This window comes from Tupaia chinensis, unplaced genomic scaffold (assembly GCF_000334495.1).
Source record: "Tupaia chinensis unplaced genomic scaffold, TupChi_1.0 Scaffold000037_3, whole genome shotgun sequence".
Lineage (NCBI taxonomy): Eukaryota > Metazoa > Chordata > Mammalia > Scandentia > Tupaiidae > Tupaia > Tupaia belangeri.
Window position 1 is genome coordinate 862,312 of NW_006159486.1, and position 21,910 is coordinate 884,221.

The 21,910-nt window shown below is 37.8% G+C and overlaps 1 pseudogene; it reads right to left on the reverse strand.

Moving 5' to 3' along the window:
* Positions 1-210: 210 nt before the first annotated feature.
* On the reverse strand, positions 211-965 carry LOC102479351 (flavin reductase (NADPH)-like; annotated as a pseudogene).
* Between the last annotated feature and the right edge of the window lie 20,945 nt (positions 966-21,910).

Sequence of the window (21,910 nt, forward strand, 5' to 3'; positions counted from 1 at the left end):
AGAGGAAGAATTCTCTCTCTCTCACTCTCTTTTTTTTTTTTTTTTTGCAGAGGGCACATGTGCTCCCAGGGCAGGATGTTGAAAGCACACTGAATGGGGGATGGTGATGCCACAATCCATTCTCATGCCTCTCTCCCTTCTTTTGGAATTTTGGGCACGACTGCACACTCAGTGTGTTTCTTTTTCTTTTTTTTTTTTTTTTCCTTGAAAATAATTTGAAGCTCTTGGCTTGAGATTTATTGCTCTCTTCCTTTGTTTCTCATTTCCCAGAATGCCATTCTCCTAGATGGGGCCAGACTCCTACTCATACTGGTGGGAGGAGTAGGTTCTATGCCCGTCATACTCGTCGGTGGTGAGGCAGCGGCAGCATGAAGTGACCCAGGTCATGTTTCGAGATGACCCTGGAGGGCCCTCGTCCATCCAGGGTCACTGTGTAGGCCCCGGTTAGCTGCTGGTCTCCTATGTGCGGTGGCATCACCGCCTACTTCAGGCCCGACTCCTGCAACACCTTGTGCATTCGAATGTGGTCATCTGTCACATCCTGCAGTCGTGGGGGCACCTTGGTGGGGTCCCATAGCAGGAAGGCCGAGGTGCAGGCCACGACCTTGTCCACGCCATGGGCCTTCATGGCTGCCACAATGTTCCGGGCACCCTCGGACATCACTGTTGTGGGACTGAGGTCATTGCCGGTGCCCAGCAGCACGATGACAGCATCCTGCCCAGTCACAGTCTTGTCCACGTCAGCTGCCTTCCGGACATCACCCACCACCACGAGGGCTGGCTGGGGCCCCTCTGACGGCAGGCTAGAGGGGTCCCGCACCAGCACCGTCACTTCATAACCTGCTTGCACCGCCTGCGCCAGGGTGGTGAGTCCGGTCCTGCCAGTGGCACCGAAGATCGCGATTTTCTTGACAGCCATGATGCGGGGGTGGTGGAACTGTGAGGCCTGAGTCTCAGAACGCGCAGGAACCTGTCTGCTGGGCGGCGCTCTCGGTCCTTCTCACACTCAGTGTGTTTCACAAGTCACTGGCTCAGGACTTGAACTGTGTGGTTAGCCATGTGGGATTCAACCACCTTATCTACCACGTCACAGATTGACCCCGGAATTTTCTTCAAAGTACTGTGGGAACATAATTTCGAACATACATTTCCTTTTATATGATTTTAAATTATCACTTTAGAATTGAGGCCAAGGAGAACATGTACAATGGCAGAAGAATTCATAGAATTTACCACCAACAAAATAGTTTTAAATTGGGGCTGGGACACTGTTAGTGAAATTTTAAAAATAATTTACAGATATTGTATTTTTTTCACAATACAGGTCTATTTAAAAAGTTAAAAAAAAAAAAAAATTCGAGCCAGGAGGTGGTATCGTGGTTAAGGTGCTGGATCCCCAGATGGCCAACTCCATAGTTTGAGTCCTGACCCAGAAGCTTGAAAATCAAGCTGGGCACATGTATGTGCATGCTTAGAATCCAAAGAGGAGAATGGAGAAGAGATTTCTGTGTGGCCATCCTCCAAGCGGGTGATTTCTCACTTTCCCTCCTGTCTCTGTCTCTGTCAAGGACATATACCCCATAGCAAAAAGCTATAAAACAAAAAACAAAACAAAGCAAAACAAAAAACAAAACAAGTTTAAAATTAATTACTAAGGGTATACTCAAACAAAATTTGTGACTAAAGCTCTAAGGTATTTTCCAAAAAATGGAATTGGTGAAAATCAGAAAGTAAAGCATGCTGAAAATTGTATTTTGCTTGAGATAAAGATTAAATATTGAATAATTTTTCATTTAAATGGGTGATGTATTAAATATACCCCTCAAAAATATATGGTGATTCCTAAAAAAATGAATTTTACTCTATAAATCAAGAATATAAAAGAGAAGAAAGAATAATGAAAATCGCCTGATTGAAGGAGTATGACAGTAATGCTTATCACTGTTTTTGTTCTAATTTATTATGTAAAATTTAATCAATATAATAATCTTATAGAATATAATGTTAGAAAGAAAAAATGAAAACTGAAAGTGTCAATATTTGCCAATTTTATGATGGTTTGTTTTATTTCTAGCATTGTTCTATAATTGATTACTGAAGGCTTTCATATTTATAGCCATTTATGTTCTTAAGTTTTTGCATCAAAATAGATTCATAAATTCTAGTTTACAAGAACTTTTTTTTTTTTTGGAGAGGTTTTCGCTATAGGGCGCGTGCGCTCGCCGGACAGAGAGAGACATACAGACAGAAAGTGAGAAATCACCCCCCAGGGGGGATGGCCACGCCACAATTCCTTCTCCTCCATTCTCCTCTCGTGATCTTGGGCACGCACGCACACGCGCCCAACGTGAGTTTTAAGCCACCGAGTCCAGGACGCGAACTGCGGTCAACTACGTGGGAGTCCAACGACATAGATATTAAGCTAACTGCTGGTTCCCTAGTTTACAAGAACTTTTTGAAATACCTTTTATGAAAATGGAACTGAGAGTGAAGTCTTTATCTGAAGAGTTTCTGTTTTCATTTCAAAAACTTAAGTTTTTTATTTTAATAGATCCTTCATACCCCCCAGATTAGCTCAGTACTCTGCTAAAGCTCACTGGATCTTGAGAAAGATCATTAATCTATTCATGGGACCAGCAGTTAGCATAACGGCTATGTCATTGGACTTCTATATAGTCGAACACGGTTCGAGTCCCAGACCTGTTGGCTTAAACTCTCACGCCGGGCGTGTGTGCGTGCATGCCCAAGATCTCCGAGAGGAGAATGGAGGAGAAGGGATTGTGGTGTGGCCAACCCCCCTGGGGAGGTGATTTCTCGCTTTCTGTCTCTCTGTCTCTCTCTATATTTCTGGTGAGTGCATGTGCCCTATAGCAAAAAAACTCTCAAAAAGTAATAAATAAATTAATCTATTCATGAGACCATTGCCTCCAAAATGCAATCATGATGATCCCCTCACCACCCACTAGCTCTTAATACTTTCCTGTACCAAATTCCAAAATATGAAACTTTGGGAGATAAACCAGCATCCAAACTATAACAGGTGTATGTGCTCACACAATGCAAAGAGAGATAGCATCCCCACAATGGGCCTGGTCATACTGCAATCCTTTCCCCCCATTTGTCCAGCCTCTCAGGATCTTGGGTATGTGCACTCATACCTGGTGTGTTTTGCATTGCCATATCAGAATCACGGTCAGGGTCTGGCTCCCTCTATACAAGTGCTTCACCTCTGCCATATGGGGCTATCCATGAAAAAGAAAATTTTAACCAACTATTAACTTAAATAACAATTAAAAAAAATCTACTGTATAACACAGAACATCATAAATAGAATTTAAAAACCAGTGACTAAAGAGGAGAAAATTTTAATAAGAGAATAAGAAAATTACTAAATATCCAAATAAATATATTGGAAAAATATGTAAATTAGTAATCTATCTGAAATTCAAAATGACCAGTAAAGAAAAAACTGCTCAACTTGCTCAACTTTAGGGTAATTAAGAGAAAAGTATTAAAACAATTTGATTTTTTTTTCGTAAGAATGGCAAATTCTTTTTTCTTTTTTTTTTGAGAGGTTTTTTCCTATAGGGCACGTGTGCTCACCAGAAAGACAGAGAGAGACAGAGAGATAGAAAGCGAGAAATCATCCCCCGGGGGGATGGCCACGCCACAATCCCTTCTCCATTCTCCTCTCAGGGTCCTGGGCACGAACGGACACACCTGGCCTGAGTTTAAGCCACCAGGTCCAGGACTCGAACTGTGGTTGACTACATGGCAGTCTAGTGACATAGCAATTACACCAACTGCTGGTTCCAAGAATGACAATTTTTAGACATGATTTTAAATAATCTTTATTGATGATAATGAAAGAGGCTGAGCAATTTTTTGCAATAATAACTGCACTTCTACCATAAATGCCTGAAACTGGGTGAATTTATAAAAATAGATGATTATTTAATAACTTAAAATTTTAAGGACTGGAAAGTCCAAGGGCAGCACAAAATAACGTCAGTTCAGTTTGAGTTGAACAACGCAGAACAGAGTGTGGTCTGTATTCATGTGGCCTTCTCTCTCTGTTGGGTTAGTCTCATTCCCCAGGTTTATAAACCTAACCAGAGCTTAATCATAGATTTCCCCATCCTAATAACATTATCACATTCAAGGGCCCCACCCTGGGACACCATGAAGAAATTATGTTTTCACTTAACATGATGCATATCCCAACACATCAGTTTCCGGGTGACATTCAATCACTACTCACTAACAGCAAGTTACAAAATGTGGAACTTTGGGGGGAAAAGCATTATCCTTAGCAACTGTTGATAAAAAAAAATAAAAATAAACAAACAAACAAACCAAAAAACTTAAACTGCTTTTTAGGAAGTTAACTAAGTGGTATTGGTCACACTTTACCATATTCAATCCCTGGGTTCTATCTGTCCACAAGAAAGAACATGTCACTTAAATTTGCTTATGCACTTCAAGCAAATTCAGTTGAAAGAAATTCAGGAAAGAAACGTTAACTTCAAATGATGCTCAATCAGCAAGTACCCAGTGTTCTACTGATTCCCCTTCTACTTCTCTCCTATGGTTGCCTCCATTTATTATCCTGCCTCCATCTGTGATCAGTTCAGTTTGATCTGAATTGTCTTCACCAAAATTCATCTGTTAAGATCCTAACCCCCAGGACCTCAAACTATAACTGTATTTGGAAATAGATTCTTCAAAGAAGTAATTAAATTAAAATGAAATCCTTTGGTTGGACCCTAATCCAATATGACTGATGCCTTTGTAAGTACAACTAAGAAAGAAGAAATTTGAAATATCGACACACACACAGAGGAAAAAGATGTAAAGATACAGGGAGAAGATGATCATCTATATAAGACAAGGAGAGGGCCCTGGAATATCTTTCCCTCATAGCACTTCAAAAGAACTAACTTTGCAAACACCTTCATTTACAGCCTCAGGAACTGCAACACAGTGAATTTCTTTCTTTCTTTTTTTTTTTTTTTTTCTTCTTTTTTTGGAGAGGATTTGCTATAGGGCGCATGCGCTCGCCAGAAAGACAGAGAGAGACAGAGAGACAGAAAACGAGAAATCACCCCCCAGGGGGAATGGCCATGCCGCAATCCCTTCTCCTCCATTCTCTTCTCGGGATCTTGGGCATGCAGGCACACACGCCCAACGTGAGTTTAAGCCGCTGGGTCCGGGACTCTAACCGCAGTCAACTACATGGGAGTCCAATGACATAGCCATTATGCTAACTGCTGGTCCCAATGAATTTCTAATGTGTAAGGTATCCAGTCTATGGTACTGTTATGGTGGCCTTAGCAAATGGATACATGTAGTATCTGACATCTCCCAGGGCTACATTATTCCTTTGTATGTACAAGAAAGAATAAATATTTCAGAATTCTCATAGAAATTCCTGAGTTTTATTTTGATTAGAACAGTTTAAAGATATATGTCATTCTCTGAATCCATCATTGTTGTCATCAGAAGTCATAAATGGACCCATAGCTTAATCTAAGTTACAAGCCCCACTTCTATCAGAGTCTGGTCACCTGACCAAAACAGGTTGAGCAGACTATGGGAGCTACTGCACTGGTGTAAAAGGAAGGGATACCAGATAAATAAATGTCTTCTCTGTCCTTTGACCTACAATTAGTCTTCTTACTAAGTGAAGGAAATATTAGTATATGTGTTCAAAGGACCAACATGAGCTTTTTATTATGCAATTCTTCATTGCAGTGAAAAATTGGAATCAACTTTAGTGCCTGCCAGTAAAATAATGACTGGCTAATCTTTGATAAAACCACAAAATGGATTAGCATGCCTTCTATGCAAATGTTGAAAAGAATGAATTGTATTTACAGGGTTTGAAATGAAATAATCTGCATGACCCAAGTGAAAAAATCTTGAGCTCCACACAGTATCAATAGTATGATAATAGTCACAAAAAAATTGTTTCTACATTTACATATAGGTATTTATACCCATTTTTGAAAAGTCTAGAATGATATCTACTTAAGTGGTTAACAATAGTCATGTCAGAGGAGGGGTCGAGTATTAGGAGAATCAATTATGGAGATGTTTGCTTTATTTGTGATTTTTGGCTATTTATGAGACTCCCTTCAAGTAATTATTATTTGTAAAACTAAAAAAATGGTGAAGTGCTTAGTACCATATTTGAATGTACTTAGTAAATGTTAGCTATTATAATTATTAAGGATAGGTGAGAACAGCCCACATTAGATCTCTGCCAATATGCATATATTAGACTAAGGAAAACAGTGCTTGGCAAGAAGGTCAGGCAATTCAATTAAATGCAGATTGTATGTTTGCATGTGTGGATGTAAATGCACAGCACAAGTATAGAAAAGTCCCTCACCAAGTCGGTAACGGTGATTACCATTGTGTGGGATGGTATAGAGTAGGGAGGGTGTAAAAACAGCCTCTGCTTTCATTCTACCTATTGTAGTCTGTTAACTTTTCACAAATACACATTACAAAAATAATCCAACTTGTATCTGTGTGGTCCCTGGTTTTCTTCTATTACATAATCTATATCTTTATTTACTTAAAAACTAATCTCAGCAAGGAAGAGCAATGTACAAAAGTATTCATTTGAGCCTGTTTGTGTTCCTGTATTCCAGGCTATTGAAGAATGAGAATTGTTTGTCAAATCAGGACCAGCTGGGATTCTTTGGCTGACTCCCAGACGCAACTGTGAAGAAGCGGATATTGGGTGCTCTCCCACCTCGTTGGGTGCAACGTTCTCCTGCCTGCTCTTGGCACTGCCTAGCATCCTGTGCCCTGCTAAGGTGTTAACTGACAACTGACAGATTTTACTAAGAACCTACTCTTCCCAGTAGTATTTTCATTTTAAAAGTTGACATAAAAACTTAAAAAAAAACTCTGAGAGTTCTAGGCATAAAGTTTCTTCACTAGAGTTCATAAATATAGTCACATTTTTCTCATCTTCAAGGCAAATAATCAAACATTCCCTCAACACTTGAAATCTCATTAACTACCATTCAATGTTTATCAGTTTTCAAAGACAGTTTTTAATAGAAGATTTTATTGTCTTATCCTAATCTTCTAATCTTTACAATTACAACTCTAATGTAATCACCTGACTTTCATCTTACCTAAATTGTCCCCTTTAAGGTTATTATCATTAAGATCTGCTTGCCATTCAGAGAGACTTTTCTTCAATTCATTTCAGTACTTTCTAGGACAGTTGCATTGCAGCGGTTATCATAGTTTAATTTGTTTGTCTGTCTCCCCATATGGATGTGAGCTTCTCCATGTCTGAGTCTCCACCTCATTCATCTTCCTTTTGCTGTTGTCTTGCACAGTGCTTAGCTCATGGAGTGTTTATGATTTATTTACCTGATACCTGTTCAAAGACTGGATAGTTTGGAAGGCCCAGTGTTAGTTGCATAGTAGGATGGAGTAACATATGTACAGAGGCATGACAGACAGAGGAAGTATTAGATAAGGGGCGGAATTGGAGCAGGTAAATTCGTCTAGGAGGCCCTCATTAAGGCTACTCACCTACTCTCAATATTGATTCTGATTACAAAAATTAGAAACAATAAAGGTGTACATTGGCTAGTGTAAGGACAAGAACTCATTTACGTTTGGTTGAAAAAAACACATGGCATGTCCATCATAACACCGGGTAGATAGGAACAAGAGAGGAAAGAGCTATTCCAACATCAGAGCAATACTGTGACTCTAGACTCAAGGTTTCATGAAGGGACATACTTACACTTACATCCCAATGACACAGACCAGGCCTCTTTAATACTGCAAATAAATTTTAATATCTAAAGCAATGGAAGTGAAGATGGCCTTTAGTCACTTTTAGTGACATTTCTAGCAAGACTTAAGGTCTGCTGAAGAGCTAAGTATAGGATCTCAGCCTTGAACCTTAGTTTTCAAAAAGCTATAGTAAAAAATATAGCTTCTAAACATTCTCCCAACACTTATATATTTTTCTGGTTATTGACTCAGGACTCCTGTTGTTTTTGTCTTATTATGATGCAGATCCTGTTTCAAGGAGAGCAAGGAAGGAGTGATGGGTGGGGAAAAAGGCAGAGGACTTCACTGGCTCTGCAGATAGGTGATGAATGTGTTAAGAGGCACTAACAAAACTTCCTTTATGTGGGACACCTCTGAAATTAGCATAATTGTAAGTAGAAACCTGCTCTGACTGAAACAGAAATAAAATTTTGGTAATAGAAATATGTCATAAGATCAATGTTTTTCACTTTTTTTTTTAAAAGTAAGTTTATTTTTTCCACCTCGGTGCATCTTTTTTTTTCAAATTTTATTTATTCATTCATTTTATTTTAATTTGATCAGAGAGACAGAGAGATATAGAGAAGGAGAATGAGAAAGCAAGCTGCCAAGCCCAGGACTTGAACCGTGGTCAGCCATGTGGGAGTGTCCAGCATCTTAACCGCCATGCCACCTGCTGGCCCCCAATGATTTTCACTTTTAAAACAAATATCTTGACTGTGTCTCTTTGGCTGTTTTGACTTTAGAAGTTGGGTCCTTTATCAAACAGTAGGAGGTTATTATCTGATGATAATGTATTTTGTTTCTATTATTGTTATCTTAAACCTGGTTTCTTCTGGGCACATCCTTCTGGTATGTTTGTTTAATAACATGTTTAAAAATCTTTGTGAGAGCTATATTAAAGTGACAGATATTTTATATTGCCAACATAAACCACAATCTCCAAGGCTGATGATAAACTCTAGTCCTGGTCTCAGCTACTGTATGCTTTAAAGCTCTTAGTTGCTTTTCAGTGTTGGCATAGTTGTCAATCATTCAGTATCATAGTTATAGTTTGTGTGAGGAAGCCATTTGTTAAATTGCAGCCTCCTAGACTCAAAGAACGTTTACCAAATGCTTTCAGATAAAATGCCATCTTATTCTGTAAAATACTGGGAAGCTTGCAAGGGGAAGAAGAAATACCTGAGGGAAACAGCAAAGAAAAGAAAAATGACATAACACATTTCTCCATTCTCTACTGAACTTTTGATAAGAATTGAGACTAGCACTTAATTCCCCTTTTTTCTTGGCGAGCTTGTGTCATTCATTTGACTAGAGAAATCTCCTTAGGGGCAAAGATTAGATATTATGCTAGTGGTCCAATATTATAAAGAAATGACTATCCTATGAGGTTGACTACTGTGGTGACCCACCTGCCACCCTCACCAGAACCAAAGGATTTCCCTCATATTCTACTATCCTTTCCTCTCCTTTTCATAAGTACCCAAAAGGGTCTTTTAAATGATAAGTAAATGAGTAGCTGAGATAATGAAAAGCTGTGACTATTTTTATTTTTCTTCACACTTCTACCAGTCCCTTGCTCCAATGTTACCTATGGTCGAGCCCCATTAGTTCCATAGTTTTATGAATCCACTTTCTACTTATTATTCTTTTATTCTTTTCTTTCTTTCTTTTTTTTTTTTTAAGGTTTTTGCCATAGAGCATATGCACTTGCTGGAGAGAGAGAGAGAGAGAAAGAGAGAGAGAGAGAGAGATCACCCTCTCATTGGGTGATGGCTATGCCACAGTCCCTTTTACTCTCAGGATTTTGGGCACATACACATGCCCACAGTGTTTTGGTTTTGAGTTTTGGAGAGGTTTTTGCTATAGGGCGCGTGCGCTCGCCAGACAGACAGACAGACAGAGACAGAGAGACAGAAAGCGAGAAATCACCCCACCCCCATGGGGGATGGCCACACCGCAATCCCTTCCCTCTGTTCTCCTCTCAGGATCTTGGGCACACACACATGAGTTTTAAGCCACCGGGTTTGGGACGCGACCCACGGTCGACTACGTGGGAGTCCAGTGACATAGCCATTATGCTAACTGCTGGTCCCATCCCACAGTGCTTTTCAAACCACTGGTTTGGGGCTTGTACCATGATTGGCTATTTGGGAGTCCAGTGCCCCCATCATTCTCACATTCCTATATTTTCAAATATGCAGGAAACATAGACTGATGTTTCCCTATGAAGTAGCAACTCAAATATTTATTAATGCCACCTGTCTTTTAGGCTATAGGGTCTAATTAGTGCTTCCAACTAGGGGACCTCACATGTTTACTAAGGAGTGTATGAAAACTGAATAATTATTATGTATAGCAAGAACTAGTACATATTCTATATGTTTATATATATAGATATAAATTATTGAGACACATAATTTTCATATGGATGTTTGTAGCCAATGACACAATACATTACAAGTTACTCACTCCTATGTGTTCAAGTAGAGATTGTAAGCTATATTGGAGCAGTTTTCTCATGAAAGGATTTACTTGAGTGATTCTTCTTAGTTAAGCAGTTGTTAAGCAAAAATGTCCCTTTCTCCTGGGGGAATCTTGTAATAGAAATATTTTTGACCCTCAGCCTCTTGGTTTTCAGAGTCAGTATTTAGAAAAAATGATTATCAAAAGCCAGGATAATATTATCTTGGACAGATAGATGTGAAATCCCAACCTCTTATTCCTGACATTAAAAGTTAAGGAAACCTACCTGGTGGATAAAGGTTTCTCACTCAAAAGTTAGTTGGTGATAAAAAAAAAAAGTCAGAAATTCTAGTGGGGACCTCAGTATGAGGGAAATGGCTGGCAACCTGGTCTCAGTTTGAATCTGGGTGTTCGTAGAGGGGATTAGAGCTAGTGCAGCATGTGCCAAGACAAGATGTATCCACAGGTCCTGCCACCCTTTTCAGGAAGAATGACCAAATATAACAGGAGTCTTGTTTGAGGGACTGTGGAGGTACAGACATGAAACAACAGCAAAGCTCTGGTTGCACACTGCATTAGTGTTCCTGCTATCGCAGAGTGACATTGTTTAGTAGCAACTATCCCATAGCAATCTGGCAGTGATTATAAACTCATAGGATTTTACAGTTCTTTTACCTGCTGTCTGGAAGAACAACTTTGTATCATCTTCTTTATAAAATATTTTTAGAGAGATATTTTTTGCTATAGGGCATATGTGTTCATGAGAGAGAGAGACAGAAAGTGGGAAATCACCTCCCAGTGGGGATGGCCATACCACGCATCCCTTTTCCTCCATTCTCCTCTAAGAATTGCATGCATGCATGCATGTACACATGCCTGACGTGACTTCTAAGTTACCAAGTCTGGGACTCGAACCATAGTTAACTATGCGGGAGTCCAGTGACATAATCATTATGCCATCTGCTGGTCCTGAACTTTGTATTTTTTCCTAAGTAAGCCTCATCATTACTTAATGAGCTCCAGGACAGTTTTGCAAAAAGAAGCCAATGGAATTTGATAGTTAATTAATAAACATAGAGTTATTACTTTATTTGTATCCCACACTTAGGAAGTAGATAATACCACTTAAATGTAGACAGTGCCATGTTTCCAATGTTCAACATTACTTGAACATATTATTAAATACATAGTACTTTTTTTGTCATTTTATATTAATCAGCAGATACCACACAAGAGTTTGGAAATTTTTCAGTATCAAAAAGGAGTTTCCAGGGACCAGCAGTTAGTGTAATGGCTATGTCGCTGTACTCCCATGTATTCTACTGCAGTTCGAGTCGCGGACCTGGTAGCTTAAACTCATGCCGGGCGCATGTGCGTGCATGCCCAAGATCCCAAGAGGAGAATGGAGGAGAAGGGATTGCATTGTGGCCGTTCCCCCCAGGGGGTGATTTCTCGTTTTCTGTCTCTCTGTCTCTCTCTGTCTTTCTGGCAAGCGCATGCGCCCTCTAGCAAAAACCGCTCCAAAAAAAAAAAAAAAAAAGAGTTTCTATCCTTACAAGGAATTACTAAATTAAGAAAAATAAAACAATTTTGAATTTCATGTGAGTTTTCCTCATCGTTCCTACTTACACATTAAAAATAAAGGGCTGTGCTCTATCCACAGACGGTCATTAAAGAAAGGTCTGGACTACATTTTGTTCCTAGAGAAGGGGGAAAATCATCTTTGAAACAATCAGTGACAATTTGCTCATTTGTAGAGTCCTGGGAAGAATACAAAGAGGTGAAATGTTGCCAGCTGTATTCATTTTGCTAACCTCATCATAGCAAAATACCCAAACTGGGTGACTTCTGGCAAGCGCATGCGCCCTCTAGAAAACCTCTCCAAAAAAAAAAAAAAAAAAAGAGTTTCTATCCTTACAAGGAATTACTAAATTAAGAAAAATAAAACAATTTTGAATTTCATGTGAGTTTTCCTCATCGTTCCTACTTACACATTAAAAATAAAGGGCTGTGCTCTATCCACAGACGGTCATTAAAGAAAGGTCTGGACTACATTTTGTTCCTAGAGAAGGGGGAAAATCATCTTTGAAACAATCAGTGACAATTTGCTCATTTGTAGAGTCCTGGGAAGAATACAAAGAGGTGAAATGTTGCCAGCTGTATTCATTTTGCTAACCTCATCATAGCAAAATACCCAAACTGGGTGACTTAAATGGCAGACATTTATTTTCTCACAGTCCTGAAGGCTGGAAGTCCAAGATCCAAGTATTGGCAGAGTTAGTTTGCCAAGGCCTCTGTCCTTGGCTTATAGAGATGATGCCTTCTTTCTGCATTCTCATGTTGTCGTTTGGCTGTCTATGGATGTCTATGTCCTAATTTCTTCTTACAAGGACAGCTGTCATATGCATTAGAACCCACTCCTATGACCTCATTTTGCCTTAATTACCTCATTAATGAACATATTTCAAAATATAATCACATTCTGAGGTACTGGGAATAGGATTTCTATGTATACATTTTTTGAGGGACACAATTCAGCCCATAACACCAGGTGAAACTGAGAGATCCCCAAAGACTTGTGCCTAAATGTCGAGGATGGTCAAGTTGTAAAAAAATCGAAACTGATTCCACATATATGTATTCTCCCACCCTCCAGCTCTTCATGATCTAGGGCATATCCACATTTATCCATCATGTATTCAAGTCAACCTGGGGATTGAAGCTGTACTTAATCACGTGGCTTCCAGCATTCCAGTTTAGTTTGCTACTTACTGTGCCACCAACTAGGTCCATATTTAAATTATTAGGCTATGACTGGTCAACAAGATTCAGTGGAAACATAATTAACCATTTCAGATTCAGGAATTAGCACAAGAATCCTTACAAGAAAATGCTTACACTTTTTCTCTTAACAGAAACAGCTGGTATCAATGATGCAAGTGGCTGGTGTATTTGGATGACAGTGGTTGGTATAACACCTCTTCTGCTGCTTACTTTTGAAATATCCCATACAGACACATGCCACTAAGATGATGGTGAGACTTGAATCTTCTGGTGTGGAATTTAAATTCCCCAAGAGGCAGATACTATAAAACTCACTCTTAAATTGAACAAAGGGAGTCTGGATTTCTTCCTGAATCGAATCTTCTTATGATTTATCCATTTTTAAATGAATCTTGTAAGATTTTAATGAAGAAGATCATTAGTTTTCATTTTTACTAAAAGAAGAATGAGAGAAAATGAACAAAAAAATCTGAAATGAAGGTTGGGTTAATCTTAATGAAGAATGTTTTATAAGATATTGAATGGTTTTGATTTAGTTATAGCTGAAAATGTTTTCTTCTTATTTAAATTCCCTAGGGAATTTTACTTTTAGAACGGATTATGTAATTGCCTGGCTGGAGTGAGAGCTTAAAGTATTAGAAAAAAATAAAGCACACTGACTTCTGGATCCTTTATGGACCTCTCCAAGCAAGAGAATTATTAATGGTAATACAATTATTGGCTATTTGCAATCTGCTAGGTATTTTGCATACATTATTTAACTTAATTCTTACAGTTCTATATTCTTAGCTCTATTTACATATTAAGATAACTGAGGATCAGAGAGGTTAAATGAATTCCTCAGAGTCCAAGAGCTGATGTGGTGAAGCAAGAATTTGGACCCAATATGTCTGGCTCCAAAGTTGGTCCTTTTAATCACACCCTTAATTATGGCACTATTGAGTCACAGCATGCCTCCAAAGTGCTCTCCTGCTCTTTTACTCTAACTATTCTCAGCCTTAACTACTTAAGAAATAGAAAATGAGGTGCCTTTACCCTCCTTTGCTTACTTTCTCCCACTGTTTGGTGCCATAGTCTACATATATCATCAATTCTTGTTTCACTGCCTACTATTTTGAGGGAGGAGGCAACTAAACAAATAATAAGGTGTTGAAAAACTGTTGAGAAGGTCATCATGTGGTCTGGAGCGTAGGACAGCTCAATCTCACATGGCTGGCTGCTCAGTTTGAGCACTAGCCCCAGCAGCTTGAGAAACACCTTGAACACATCTGCGCTTATGCCCAAAAGTCCAAAGGGTAAAGGGAGCAGAAGGGATTGTGGCATGGCCATCTCCCCTGGGGGATGATTTCTCTCTCTCTCTCTCTCATCTCTGCACATTCCCTATAGTAAAAACTAAAGAGTTTTTTGGGGAAAAAAAGTAATACTGCTGAGAACCCAATGTGCTTTAGCACTCCCGTATCTTCTTTGACACACACTACACCACTCATCAGTCCTATCTAGAGCAGCTAATTTACACAGCTCTTAAATAAAAATACCCATTCCCTTAAAGAGATGTTCTCTTCTTGTGCTTTTTTTTTTTTTAAGTTATAATACAATCCATTCAAGTAGTTATTTCACGGGGTGAAAACGTGAATAGATTCACATCTCTCTTCATTTTAAAAGTGACAAAAGGATGTATCTTAGGAGCCTCCCATTTCTCAGTTAGTTTTCATGACGGCATGACTAAAATTAGCACTAGATTATAAACTGCATTACAAGGGAGTAAGACTGGAATTTAGCAACAGGTTGTAAATCCAATATAAGAAAAGAACTAAGGCGATGGAATCTTCCAACTCAAAAATAGAAGCTGTGTATTCAATGACATTATTTGTAAATAATAACAGTTGAATTCATTAGAAAGCTTGAGCAATGGAGGAGTACTTATTGATGAAATCTCCTGGAAAGTCTGAGATGATCTATTATGTTCTTTGTTTCAATCTGAAGATGTTGTCATAAAACGTTTTTATCTGGGAACCAGCAGTTAGCATAATGGCTATGTCGCTGGACTCCCACGTAGTCAACCGCAGTTCGCGTCCTGGACCCAGTGGCTTAAAACTCACGCTGGGTGCGTGTGTGTGCATGCCCAAAATTCCAAGAGGAGAATGAAGGAGAAGGGATTGCAGCGTGACCATCCCCTCTGGGGGGTGATTTCTCACTTTCTGTCTCTCTGTCTCTCTCTGTCTGTCTGGCGAGCGCACGCGCCTTATAGTGAAAAACCTCTCCAAAAAAAAAAAAAAAAAGTTTTTATCTTCTCTTTTATGATTGGTATTTCAAAGCATAGTAGTCTAATTCTCCAAATAGCCAAAATAACATAGAATTTTTAAATGTAAGTAGTATCAGTCCTCAACAGGATAATATAAATGGAACTTGCACACTGCATCTGCTCTTAGAGTTTATTCTTTGCTTGGAAGTGTCTGTTCACCTCAATTGAAAATAAGTGATCAGTGGCAAAATATATGATGTGGCTGTAATTTTACAATATTCATGGTGATATTATTAGTATTTCATATTAGCTTGAGTGACAACAGTTATGTAATTATTCCTTTTAGAATATTTTAAATAGAAATTCAATCCTAGAAACAAAAGATATACACAGAATCTTTAAAATTGCAACAGTTAAATAATATTTTTCTATTCAGTCCCTCATGACTTATTTCTACCACTGGTTGTGGAATATTTTCTTTTGATGAAGAGTTTGGAGACAGGAAAAAAATCAATTAATTTTCTGAAATTATGAGTATTAACTATTAATTGCTGATCAGTTTAGTTTTAAAACTTTTTCTCAAAGCATTTTTGAGTCTTCTTAGTTAGCTGGAAGGAGACTTAGTCTGTTGTTAAAGAAATCACTTTCAGGGAACCAGCAGTTAGCGTAATGGCTATGTCTCTGGACTCCCACGTAGTCGACCGCGGTTCGTGTCCCGGACCTGGTGGCTTAAAACTCATGCTGGGCGCATGTGCGTGCGTGCCCAAGATCCAGAGAGGAGAATGGAGGAGAAGGGATTGAGGCGTGACCATCCTCCATGGGGGGGATAATTTCTCGCTTTCTGTCTCTATGTCTCTCTCTGTCTGTCTAGCGAGCGCACGCACCCTATAGCGAAAATCTCTCAAAAAAAAAAAAATAAAATAACTTTCAGATCTTCTGTAGCTCCTAGCTAAGTGTCTTCTACAAGGAACTTAATCTCTCCACAGTTCTATTCTGCATCTGTCAAATGGGAATAATGATGACTATCACATAAGTGCAACATAAGACAATCACATGCACACTTAAGTAATTTATTGTAAGACATTGGGTTATGCGCTCACCTAGGGACAGGCTAGTAAGCACAACACTGTAGGTTTGGTCGATAGAACTGAGAGATTTTTCAGACATGGAGAATGAATCCATAAATGAGTAATGGCGATGAATTGATTTATAATATGAAAAAATTGTTGCCAGACTAGGAATTCTGGCCATCTATTTATCCTCCATGAAGTTGAAGTCTTAGAGGTAATTAAGCCTCAAGAAAATTGCTAACGGAGTTTAAGACTGAAATAAGGTGAATAGAATGATGTGAAAATTCAATGGTATAACACTAACACAACCTAATGAATCTATCTCAAATTAGTATATGGTTTCATCATTGGGACAGAAATATTGTAAATACACTGCACAATACTTTGTGGTCATCTCCATGTTGAGGATGGCTTTGTCAATAGGACTGACCTTGGTTAAGACTTTTGGTAATCCTCCCTTAGGAAGAGTGCTTCAATTACATCTTCCAAAATGCTATGTGATGCTTCAATTTCGATATTCAAGGGTTGCCTGTGCTCTTTACAGTTGACACTTCAATGTTTAGCTTCAATAGACCAATATCCAAGTTGCAGTCATGTCTCCAAATGCAGACATTCATTTTGACTTTTAAATACATGACTTTGCCAATTCTTACTATAATTTTAGATTTTAGACCTCAGGAGCTATTGGACTTCTCTTTTATCCAAATTCTCGATTGTATTTATGGTAATATCTATCACATACTGTCATAATGAAACCTAATTTATATGATGAAGCTGAAAGCATATATTACAACTCCTTTCTCCTTTAGACAGCCAATAAATTATGTTTGTGCTTTGAGTATGAATATATTCTCTAAAAAGTTCATCATTTTGTCTGTACATTTTTGTTGGTTATGGGCACCATAACTTACTAAATTTTCTGGATCATTTCATCTCAATTTCAAATAATTACTTTTGTTTTCAAATAGTCCTTCCCATTTTCCCCAACAAACTATCCCCAAATTAATTTTTTTCAGTATCTAGACTACATCTTCCAGCTGCTCTTATACCTCTGACACACAAAACAATCATTTTTCAAATATTTACCTGATTTTTGGTCACAGGAAACTAAGCTACAAGAAGCCTATGTCCATTAGGATTTAAAATATATACAAAACAATGCTTTATAATATACTTGGAAGTGATATTTGTTACAATATCACTTTATAAAATCACTTTATAACTTGTATTACAGTGGAAGATACTTAAATATGTCACGTAATACTACTTTTATTCTTTCTGTTACAGATTTTTCGTAAAGTAGATATATTTTTCTCATATTATGTTTTAGGTTCCATAAGAAAAGAGGAATTTCTTACTCATCTTTGTATTCCATTGGAATTTGGCAAATATGTATTGGAAAATTTGAGCATATATGAAGAAATAACTATGTTCCAACATTAAGAAGGATAAGCTTGATTTTGGATTGTTTCATTTTTTTCCATTATAGTGTTTTTAAATGCATCAATTAATGTGTTAATAAAAATGACACACCACTATTCCAGAGTGTACACAACTACTTTCTGACTTTATTTCTGATAGAGATACATGTTAGCAGATTGGTAAAGCAAATTAACTAAAAATCATTGAAACACCTGCTATTGTTTACTTCTTTTCTCAGCTGGTCCTTAATTCTGTGGTTTCTGTGACTTTGGATAAAATCACCCTTCATACCACTTGCAATTGACTTAATTAAGATCTTATATTGGCTTTAGGGTAGACAGTAAGATTTCCAGGCTTTCTTGAATCCTAGTAAGAAATATTTCGAAGCGAGTCTATGCAGAATAAACCTGAAATTTTTTATCATAAGCATTTACAATTCCCTAGTTTTTCCCTTTAGCCCTCTAGGACCAGATTATCACTGAAACCCTGAATTATAAGTGAAGTTTTTCCAATAAATGAACCTTTCTAGGTAGTTTTCTCTGTAGCCTGCATGAACATTCTCGTAGTCTGCTTGTCTTGCTGTAACAGAATACCTGAGATTGGGTAATTCATAAAGAAAAGTTTATTTGGCTCCCAATTCTGGTGACTGTAAAATCCAAGAGCATGGGGTTGGCACCTGACCAGCTCCTGGTGCTGTGTTACAACATGGGAGCAAGAAGTAGAAAGGCCAGTAAGTGTGTGAAAAGAGAAAGTTGAGAGCAGTCATCTTGTTTGCTTTTTTCAGGAACAGACATTAATTATTCATTAAGGAAATATTCCCAACATCCCAAGTACCTCCTACTAGGCTCCATCTCCCAACACTATCCCTTTGGATGTCAAGTTACAGTCCATTTTAGATAGGTGCCCCCTCCTAAAACCATATCAAATATTTTTAATTACGGATAACTCCAACGAGCATCTTTATGGAGCCAAAATTGGTATCTCTTTTAATCTCCACACCTTGATTTCCTCTGTGAAGTCATGCAAGTGTAGCATAGATTTTCTTATTTCCTTCTGAAAATGTCTAAAAATATTATGTAATTTACTACAGCAAGGATGGCAGTGAACCAAGTGATAACCCTTTTCCTGGTCTCTAAAATTTCATAAAATATCATCACCCTTTTTGGATCTTTTTCACATACAGTTATATGAAATGACATTTTTCTGTGTTTTCACATTTTTAGGTCAGTGACTTTCTGTCTCCTAATTAGTGTTCTGTTGTAGTCATGTGAATAAAAAAGTGCTCCCTTGGCATTTTATTGATACTTAACTAAGAATATCTTCTTAAGATTTTAAAACATTCTACTATTCTTTTATATCTTTTTTTACAATTTTATTAAAATTTATAAAAATTTTAAATGTAACATTACTAAAAGTATGATACATCCTTATAGCCATTAATGAGAAGGGGACTGTGGAGGTGTTAAAATATGTCTGCAAATTCTTTGACACTACTCTCATCAGAAGTGGAATATAATTTCTTTAACTTTTAATAAAAATAGAACATAGTGGCAGTGCTGCTCCATATATTCTGAGACAAGGTTCTAAATGCAGTGGTATTTCAGCCTGGGTCTCTCCTGCCATACTTGCTCTTGAACCTATATACCATTTTATGCGGAAGAAATCTTTAGCCACATGGAGAGATGCTATGTAGATGTTCTGAGATAAAGCTTATAACTGAGGTCCAAGACAGCAACCAGCATTAATCACCAGACATCTTAGGAATCCTTTGAGATGGTTCCAGTCCCAGTCACTGTCTGACTACAACCTTATGAAAGACCTCCAGGAAGAATTAAGACCAGTCAACTCTCAGATCTCTGAGAGATGAAACCAATACATGCTTGTTGCTTTTATATTATGTTCTAGTTTATGACATTATATAGTGGTTTGTTATGCCACTGTAGGTAACCAGTGCCATATAAGGGAATACCATAACATGTTTTAGTACACAAAACATTGACTTTGAGATTAAGATGTGGGCAATATCTGGAAGCTAAAATTTATTAGCAAAGTTGAAAGGATTTTGAGGAATTTGTCAGTGGGAGCAAAAATAAGTAAATAAACAGTTATAATAAGAATGAGGAAAGTCTCATTTTTCCCCTTTTAGTAGAAATAGAATACAGGAAAAAAATGATGCTCCATGATTTCTGAGACGAGGTCCTAAAAGGCAGTGGTGTTTCAGCCTGACTCTTTCTTAGGATACTTGGTCTTGGAACCCTTGTTCCAAAAACAGAAAGGAGACCCTTGCTGAGCAGCAATATCACTCATTACAACATGGAAAATAAATATATGCCATAAACTGAATGATCTGACTAAGGAAATTCTAGGCATAGTGTTGAAGATTTCACCTGACTTCTTCTAGATGTCTATAATAGAATGAGAGAACTAAAGAAATAAGAGTTCAAAAATAAACTGTTAAATATAAAAAAGCCAGGACTTAGGTTTAGAAATAAAACATTTCTCATTCCCAATCTCTCCAGATGGTAAACCGTTCTCAAATTAGGAAATAGCTTTCAGACAAAGATCAAATCAGGGGCACTGTCAGGAAAGCCTGCTCTAAAAATGACTTTAGAACACTTTCTTAGACTTCAGAAAAATTTAAGGTGGTGCTTCACATACCTTTTCAGACAGATAAAAAGACCATCTAAAGATCTTGGAATAATTTGCCACTTTTCTCCATTAAAAACTAAGACTTTTAATAATTTTTAGGACATTGTTCCACAGAAACTTTACTGAGAGCCCAAGATAAAGAAACATTTACTTCAAAGCTATTTGTGTGAATGACTTTAGTTTAATGGAATGAACCCTAAAATATTCATCCTCTGGCTCTTTCTATATTAGATAACTTACACTATCTGATTTCAGGGCTTGCTGTAAAATTATAGTACTCAAGTTCAGTTCTACTGGAAACAAATAGAACTCCCAAAATAGATCCACTCATGTATAGTTGATTGGCTTTTTTTTTTTTTTTTTTACAAAGATATCAAAATGGTTTAACTGGGAAATGATATTTTTTTCAATAAACTAGAACAACTTAGATATAATAAATAAATAGAAAACAAACCAAAAATATCCCAAAGCCACTTTAGCCTTTTCTTCACATTATATACAAAACCATAATTAATTTGAAATGAATAACATACCAAAATGTAAGACCTATGTTTATTAAATTTCTAGAGGAAAACATGAGTGATATCTTTGAAATCTTGGGTTTGGTGAAGGTTTCTTAAATACAACGCAAAAAGCATGAACCATTAAAGTATAATTTTTGTTTAAATTGCTCTAAAGTAAGATTAAGAACATTTGCTCTTTAAAAACCACTATTATGGGAACCAGCAGTTAGAGTAATGGCTATGTCACTGTACTCCCACGTAGTCAACCACGGTTCGCGTCCTAGACCCGGTGGCTTAAAACTCACGCCGGGCGCATGTGCGTGCGTGCCCAAGATCCCAAGAGGAGAATGGAGGAGAAGGGATTGCGGCGTGACCATCCTCCCTGGGGGGTGATTTCTCGCTTTCTGTCTCTCTGTCTCTCTCTGTCTGTCTGGCGAGCGCACGTGCCCTATAGCGGAAACCTCTAAAAAAAAAAAAAAAACACTATTATGAAAATGAAATAGCAGGCAGGCTGGGATAAAGTATCAATAATATAATTGACAAAGTACTTGTTTCTAAAATATGCAACAAACTCAAAAAGAAGACAAATAACCCAATTGAAAATGGACAAAATATTTGAACCAATACTTCATCAAAAAATTATACAGATGGCAAATAAGAACAAGAAAATGCAGTCACCTTTTCATGTCTATGTGTTTGACATCAGCGGATTCAACCAATAGCAGAGCAAAAATATTTTTAAAAAATACAAGTAAGGAACCAGCAGATGTTGTAATGGTTACGTTGTTGGACTCCCACCTAGTTGACTTTGGTTTAAATTCGAGACCCAGTGGCTTAAAACTAACACTGTGTGCATGTGCATGTGCGTGTGTGCCCACAATCCCGAGAGGAGAATGAAGAGAAGGGATTGAGACGTGGTCATACTCCCTGGGGGGGTGATTTTTCACTTTCTGTCTCTCTGT